The 8809-nt window shown below is 36.0% G+C and overlaps 1 pseudogene; it reads right to left on the reverse strand.

Moving 5' to 3' along the window:
- Nucleotides 1–564: 564 nt before the first annotated feature.
- On the reverse strand, nucleotides 565–7880 carry LOC136276819 (uncharacterized; annotated as a pseudogene).
- Nucleotides 7881–8809: the final 929 nt, after the last annotated feature.

Below are 8809 nucleotides of genomic sequence, written 5' to 3' on the forward strand. Positions count from 1 at the left end.
ATTATGCATAACTGTTTCAAACCAAACTAGCGCGCGCGCGCACCAACAGTGGTGGCTTTTTCTCTATGGTCGTAAATCACTTAAGATGTGAATCATAATTTTCTCGCAAACGGTGAAAGTGACCTATCACTTTTTTTTTCTTTCTTAAATTGGAGCAAACCTTTCCTCAGAGTGCAAAAAGGAACAGCCTTCAGAATCCCGAATTTAGCAAGTATACTCAGATAAAATTTTTATGATCTTATGGGAATCATATGGGTCTCTTTTTGCGCCCAAAGAAGACAGGGACCCCGAAATTATCTCATAAAATATTAACTTACTTACTGATTATGTATGACAAAAATCTTGGTGCAGGAATGACCTTAAAGTTCTCACTATTTTCTGGGCTAAACTATTGTGATTTGAGTTAGCTTAAGCTGACATAGTTTTGAATTAGCACTATATCAAGATGAAAAGGAATAAAATCTTTTTCGTTTTTAGGGGTAGCCGTGCGTCATCACAGGGCTTTAGCAGAATTAAAACAAAACAAAACCAAAATATATTCCACCAAATCTCTCCCAGATAGGATCACTTGACAAACAACATCCCACTCTCGTTCAAGTAGATTCCATAGCTTTTGCCGGAACACTGTGGATAGCCATACAACGCTCGTCTCTGGGGGTCTGTTGGATAAAAAAGAATGAGATAAAATTTGGAATGATCTGATTGGAAAGGATAGTGCATGATTAAACTGTCAGAGCTCATTCCAGTTTCATAGAATGCTGATACAATTTACCATATTTCTCTGAAGCAGGGTTATTTTACAAACAACATCACCAAGTTGTTGAGGTAGATTACATGATTATTTTACTGTAGATAACCATACAAAGTTCGTCTTCCAGGGTCCGTTTTCGAATGGAATGAAATATGGGAGTCAGGGATTTTTAAAACACACGATTTTGCCATCGAAGTTTGATCCTCCACCAGCTCAAACGTTAATCTATTATAGGTCCTCCATCTCGTCAGGTCAGATGAGGTAGAAAGGCATTGGAAAGGAAGATCTCAACTTTTTCAGGTTTTCATTGTAAAGGTATGGATCTCAGCTTTTTTAACCAAAAGCAGAGGAAAACAGGCACTTGCAATTTTGTTATCGTACCACCGCTTCTTCCACTACAAGTGGGTTACATATTCTTAAATCTTTGACCCCTTAGGGGAAAATCAATTAAAGATCATTTACAAATCAGCTATGCATTAGAATTTAGTTGTAATTGAAATAAATTGCCCTTTAGTCCCACATTTGGATGAAGTCCAAACAGGGCCACACTCCTGATCGTCATGTCCGTCGAAGACTAGTGACAAGAAACAAAAAGAGTCAAGATAAGTCGATTAAGAAGGATAAAGAGTTGATATTTAAAATACATACTTAGTTATGCCCAAAAGAGTAGTTTTCTTTCTTACTCTGAGGTAAGGGAGTGAGGGGAAGGGGGCTGGGGTAGGGGGGAAAGGGAAGGGAATTTTGCGCAAGTTTTTGTTCCAAGTAGGCCCTGAAACTGACTTTGCGTATGTGACTGGCGCAATCTCTCGCATCTCGTTACAACTAAATTCTTAAATACATAAATTGGAAATTTCTCCCTAGCCACTATTTCTTATAGCTCTTTATTATCAAATACTTTTTATAATAAAAACATGGAGCTAAGTTCTAGAATTTCTTCTCTCTCGATTTGCCTAATTCCGCCACCAAATGGCGTACCTTATTTGAATGTCTCTGGTTATTCTTGGTCTTTTACGTGTCATTGCAGCCGAGGAAGAGAGTTTATAACTCATCATCACATATCAACATTTATATTACCTCTGTTGCAAACGGAGTAGATGCGGTAGCCGACGTCAATATTTGTACAACTGTTTGTCTCCCATTGATAAGGATAAGAATGAGAAATTATAATGCGTGGACACCTGTATTCAACAAAAAAAAAAGTAAAGATAGAAAAAGGGAAACAAAAAAGCGTCACATAACACAATAGTCTCTCTATCTCTACCTACTATGCACGAGTTAATCCTTTTTCAAAAAAGCAGAGAAAAGTGCGTTCGCTTTGGAAAGCAAAATGAATGGGGAATATGAAGAGATCGCCTCAACCCTGAGTTGTCGCTGATGGATGGTTTACATTTGAGGACACTACGTCAATGTTAATTCTATGAGTTTTTGACCGAGTGGGAGGGCCAGGCGGGAAGATATTTGGCTCGAGGCCACGACGTAAGAAAAGAGCACAGCCAGGTCCTTGCTTCATGGCCAAGAGTCAAATTCTCTATCGTCTGTTCTGACCAAACTCAGCCAATAATATCGGTTTTTGCATTGCCTTAGGGATAATGGGAGGGGGTGTTTGTGACTTCAACCACGATTTAGACCGAGGTGAGAAAGAAAAGTAATTTACATCTGCAGACCCTAATTTATCTATATTGTTAGAAGTAATTTCCTAACACTCGTCGTTTAGTTGGCTATATCTTTATTCCCTCTTTTATTACGCAAGTTAACACAACGGGGACAAGCTCTGATCTCTCGAGGAAAGTGTGGTCGTCGCTTATAAAAGTGACGCGTACTGAGCTGTCAATCTCTAACCTTCGTCATGCTTTTGCACTTAACTAGCGACTCACGCTAAGCTATGCAGAGCGGAGTTAGCATACTAAGTAGATATCTTCGCGATGTTTACGCTTTACAAAATGACTTTCTACCTTAAATTTCTTAGACTTATGGTCAAGGTCGAGCGAAACAAAAACTAGATTGACAATATAAAAATTATAACAAACTTATTAACAGAATTAAAATCATACTTTAAAAGATATCTTAAGAGAAAATAGTCCTTGAAGACTGCTACATATCGGCAGAATAAACAGAAAATTCGGAGAGGAAAGAGCCTACCCAAGGTACCGCCCCCAAAAGAGCTACGTGCAAGCCGTATAAGTTATCTGATTACAAATTCAGTGCGAAAGATGAAAAGTACTACATGTTTATAGCTTAAGTCACCTCTAAGAAAAAGAGGTGTCGAACGTGCTAAATTCAAATTTAAAAACTATTTTCCGGATCGGGAATTCAACATGGATTTAGCCTAAAAACGAGAGTATTAAGGAGGTAAAAGTATAAAGGAGGGTTATTTCCAGGAAATTCCCGCACGGGATCAATTTTTATAAGGTACAGTCATTTTCTTAGTAATTAATTACCTTTTAGCAACATAAAGAAAATATATTGATGTCTAATCGCAAACCGCAGTTTACGCAAAAAAAATTGTCTATGTCAAATTGACGATCATAATAAAGAAAAGGTAACCAAACTCTACCAGTAAGAACTAGAGAACTAGCATTTAGAACTTATTTTATTTCTACGATAACATTCTAGAGTATCCAAGAATGTTCTTGGGAAGTCTAATCCGAACAGTAAAAATATTAACTATTTATTGAATAATTCGCCTTTAATCCAGCTCACAGCTTTACCTTCAAAATGCATCATTTTTTGTATATCTTCGTCTCCCAATTTACGCGCCTCGATGATGCTGTTCTTTTCGACAAAGGGAACACACAATGTCGGTTTAAAACAGTGTTTAACACCTTGAAGATGATCGTTGCTCTTGGAGCTAATAATCACTACTAAAGTCCAAGATATATCAACATTACAAACTATACATTACAAGCATTTTACTGCATAGCTAATAGAGGCATCTCGTTAAATTAGTCAAGGAAAAGATAAATACATAAATAAACATATGAAAAATTAAGCGGCAAAAAACGCCAACAATAACAACAACCACGTCCACAACAACGATTTTGTGTGGTGAGGGAGTTCCAAACCCTAACTCTTAATTGGTTGAACAATATTTTACTCGGGCTTCCTGTGGAACGCCCGAGTTATAAATTGGGCTTCACTATTATGTCCGTCTTTAGACGCAAAACGCAGTCTAGCAAGTAAAGGGCATGCGATGAGTATGCTTTTTCAGTTGCGAAGTAAGAAAGCAACTATACGGCATTCAATCATGAAGTATATACCCAGGTAAGCTTCAAAAAACATGGTTATCGTGGCGGCCAGAAAGATGCCCCGTGATTCAAGGGTAAATATCATACGCTCAAACTACATACAAAAGCACATACTGTTCGTGATAGACCCACACTAAAGAGCGTTTTCGGAACGGGTCGGTCCACGAACTTTACGAGAGATCAACTTACGAGCGAATACTTTTGAGTGAACCTTCTATCGAGAACTATGCTATATCAAATGAACTATCTACTGAACTTTCTAATGTAAGCTTAAAACCTATCCATGAGCATCGTCGAGTATCTAGACGTGATCGTGAACCAAGTAGAATACCTCTACGAACTATGGAACGTCTGAGGAACATGAGCAGAAAGGTTATGTTTGTTTGCGAACGTATTCGTTCAGCTAAACCCAAATCATCTAAACTGTATTCTTCTGTGACAGGTAGAGCACAAGAAAATGTAGCAAAGTTTACACTTAAATGCTCTGAGAAATTTAATCATCGTATAATAATGTTAAAACGTAGAGTTAGTCAGTATTTGTCATTATTTTCATGAAATAAATTGACAAGTCTTCCCAAGACTCAGAGCCATGCAGTAAAATATTGGGAATTTAAATTGAGTAGAGATATAAAAAAGAATCGTGGTCCTACTCCAGTGTAAACTGACCCTAGCAAGACAGTTGCGGCACCTTATAGTCAAGGTTATGAGTTAATATTTGGACAAAATACACGACAAGAATGTGTTCAAATGAGTTTTTGTTCTTTGTTTGACTCTAACAAACAAGTAATTAATTCTACTAATGATCTTGTTGCAATTATGAGTGGTGGGAATCAGCTGTATTCAAGTTTGTCTCAATTAGTTAGACAGTCCTATTTAATGCTATAAGAATTACCAATAATGCTGATTGTGTTTGATGCTAACTATCAACTGCACTACAGCGAAAGTTACACTGGTACTGCATCAAGAAACTACAATACAGGGCTATCAATATTGTTCTTCTTTGCAAAGAGCTTTTGGATCATTGATATCTGAAGACTACAAAAACTTCATATTAACAGTTGGGTGCACTGCTGTTGCTATTTATCGTAAAGGCGACATGGGATTTAAAACATTTGATTCTCATGCAAGATATTTATAAGATAAATGACATCTCGAGGGTACTTGTGTGCTTCTAGAAGTATTATCAACGAATAGCTTGGCTGAATACTGTAAGAGTATACATAACAATAACATGTTCGAGGTAAAAGGGATGAAAATCTGTGAAGTTCAAAGTGACATCATTTGTCAAAACACTATGTGTGAAATTAAGGAGTTCAATCAAAGTTGTTCTGTAGCCATCTACTCTATCTGTTACTCTAAAACAAAATCATCCAGCTATTAGAATTCCAATACTTTATCTAGTATTGTAAACTATGGCAAAAGTCTGTGTGATCTTCTGTCGTTAAATGAAAAGTTTTCAACTAGTGACTTGCCAAAAACAATTGATGTTTGTGGAAATGAAGTAAGTTTACTAGTTTCAAATAAGAACTGTGAAGTATTGTTAGATACGTTACCAAGCAAATCAATTCTTGAAGATGGTATTCTAAACAATGAATGTACAGGGTTTTTGATGAGTTTTGAATCTTTTTATATCAGTTGTATCTTAAAATCCACAAATAGGTCAAAGTATGATTATTCTTTGCTAGTATACAATGAAAGTCACATACCACTAATTCAGTTCACTAAATGCAGAAATGGTATACCTTCAATTGTTGATGTCATTTGCAAAATTCAAAATGAACATAGATCTTCAGGACAATACACAATACAGTTTGTAAAATCTTCATGTAAAAATGTTAATAGAAATGATAGAAAAAAGTTGACTAAAATTATTAAAAATAAATAATTGTTATTGCTTTATGTTTATTCTCTTTGTTCATATATATATCCATGCCACCACTTGAGCTATTCCAAAAGCAATGTACCAAATAAGTTGTAAACATCTACTCAGACTTGCATCGTCAGTGATCTATTTTGATTTACACGTATTAGAAATGAGTCCGCTGCTTTCTTTTTTGTGACATTTGTGCGCAGCGCCTTTCAATTCCTATGAATTTATAATAACATGCAAAACAAAGAAACTTGAGGTGGTGGGGAGTTAGAAAAACAATCGTAATGATTTGGGCTTTAATTTTCCAAAACGTAAAATAAACAACACTCTTCGTCAGATTACATGCCTTTGTAAACATTCTTAAGCAAAGAAGCCCGAGTTCATGTAGTGATGCATCTAGTTTCATCTTAGTTTGATTTAAGCTGATTTTTGCCAGCTTTTTTAACCAGTCATCTCTTATATTCAGGTTTAGTAAGTTAGACTCGAGTTACAAGATCCAACAATATGGATCATAGTGACTGCTCTCGGGTAATTATTGAGACTTTTCAGTGTGGTAGGTAAGAAAAGATTCCCGTTTTTTAATGAGTTAAACTGAATTGGTGAACTTCATTGAATAAGATGACAAAAGCTGAAAACAGCTGAGAAACAAAGAATAAAAAGCACTGGTGTTTCAATAGATTCTAAGCCTTAAATTAGTTGTAGTAACAAAATAGGAAATCGTGACTGAAAAGAGATATTTGACCTGGGGCTTACCATAGTTTGTCATATCACAATAAACCTGAACTTCTCTGCTCCCAATCGTTATCCAATAATATCCACTTTACGCCTGAGGCCACTCTTGCTGTATTGCTGCACATGACTTAAAAGAATAAAATCTTTTGCTAGGCTCTCAATTTGAAAAAAAGAAAAAAAGAAAGGAAAAAAAAATTATCGTTTGTTTTTCGTGTCGAGCGTCGAATTTTGACTCAATCATAATCTTAACAAGTTCATTTTTTCAAACAGAGAGAGATAAATTAAGATAAATCAATACACTATTAATTTTAGCATTGGGAATATGTTTTATCATTGGGAATATATTGAAAGGACAAACCTTAGGTGATTCAGACACATCGATGTAGATGCATCCTGCTTTTGGTCTATAATCTTCTGGGTAGACATGTCTTCTTGGGTCATTTAAGTCACACGGCTTATCTTTGAACAAAAGATCAAACTTCTGCAGCGGAACTTAGTTACACACGTGTTCAAACACTCAGAGAGACTGGAGACAATCATGGTGGACATCACGTGACCAGACAGGTGGAAGCCGCTTATTGAGTAAGTCGAAGGACGACATTTTCCGGAGACGTTGAGGATCTTTGATGAGAAGAAAATGACCAGAATAGGGAAACGAAGCTGCATCTCACAATCAATTTCCTGGAAATTGACCACATCATGAAAATGAGATGAACTTCGAAGCTTTAAGGAACAACTGAGATATTACGAGGGCCCTAATTAGTCAAAAACCTATTTTTTATTGCACTGATAAATCCTAACTTTCCTTATGTTCTCAGAACGTCTTGCGTGGGTTATAACCCCGGTAAACCGATAGAAAGTGCAGTCTATTGCATAAATAGCACACGAAAATGATGGCCTTCCAAAATATAAACTCAACTTACCAAATTATTTTAACTAAATATACAAATCTACTATGATGCCCAAAACACATAACCTAAACATGTTTTTTTGTTCAAATGGAGTTGTGCAAGCCAGTACTTGAAGTCGTAGACAAAAAAATACGATTTACACCCTGTACATCTTTTAAATTCTTAACACTCTGCTTATAGAAAAAGGAAGTCTTATTCACCGGGAAAAAAGTTTATTTTGAAGGACTCATGAAAAAGTTGATCAGGTTTCTAAGAAAGCTTTAAGCACAATTTTGCATCATGCGTAATAACAAAGAGTTTCACTCAATCAACTGGGCGGAATTGAAGTTTATCTAATGCGCGTTAGCTGTAAATTACTAACCTTCTGGCATTCGGGAAGCTCAACCAGGCTTTTGTTTCGATGCTATAGTACGAAAACTTTGACACAAATACAACTGACAGCAATCTGACTTGGGTTTTGCAGACAGAGGGAGTTCTTTTTCAGATCTTTTGCGTGGCAAGGCGTTGGCATCAGGTCATTAAAAATGAATAGACCATTGTAATCCGATACATGAGGTTGCAAACTTAATTTATTTGAACGACTTGTCTTAGCGACAGATGGCTTGAGATCTCATAATAAAGATTATGAAGTATACCGATAAACTAAAACATTCAAGAAGGACGACACAAACAAATTGGATAAACCGGAAGTAACTGATTTGTGATCCGCCCGAAAACATAGAGCACTTTCATATTGGTTAAAAAATACCATGTTTTATTCGTAGGATAACTTGGTTTACTTTCGTGAAATGACTCTTTCGTTTATTCTATAGGCGTCAAACGTCTTCTGCCAAAGGGATATATCAATTTACTTAATCCCAACAAATTGAATAGGCAAATTCTGAAACTTTTTTCTTTTTAAGTCTACACTTGAACAAGTACTTCTTTAAATAAGAGATAAAATATGAGCGTGAGCCCTTTATGGTTATTTAAAAGGGGAGCCGTTACGGGCATTTAAAACAGCGATCCGGCATTTTAAAGCCGATAAAGAGCGGACGCGATTATTTTATCTTACTTGCAAAATGGAGAGCGATATCCGCCCAATTCGCTTTCAAGATTTGCTAATTTGTACAATTATAATTAAGCGTCATTTGAGTGAGACGGGAGAAGAGGGTGCAAACTGGTGATTGATTAATAAACTTTGTACAAATTTACAGGGCTGGTCTTTATTAAAGTTAAGTATACTTAGTAGGGGAGGTGGAAATCTCTATGAAAATTAATTATATTGATAATTTTTCTAATTTATAATCGATAAACCCTT

The sequence above is a fragment of the Pocillopora verrucosa genome, chromosome 3 (genome assembly GCF_036669915.1).
Source record: "Pocillopora verrucosa isolate sample1 chromosome 3, ASM3666991v2, whole genome shotgun sequence".
In the NCBI taxonomy this organism is placed as follows: domain Eukaryota; kingdom Metazoa; phylum Cnidaria; class Anthozoa; order Scleractinia; family Pocilloporidae; genus Pocillopora; species Pocillopora verrucosa.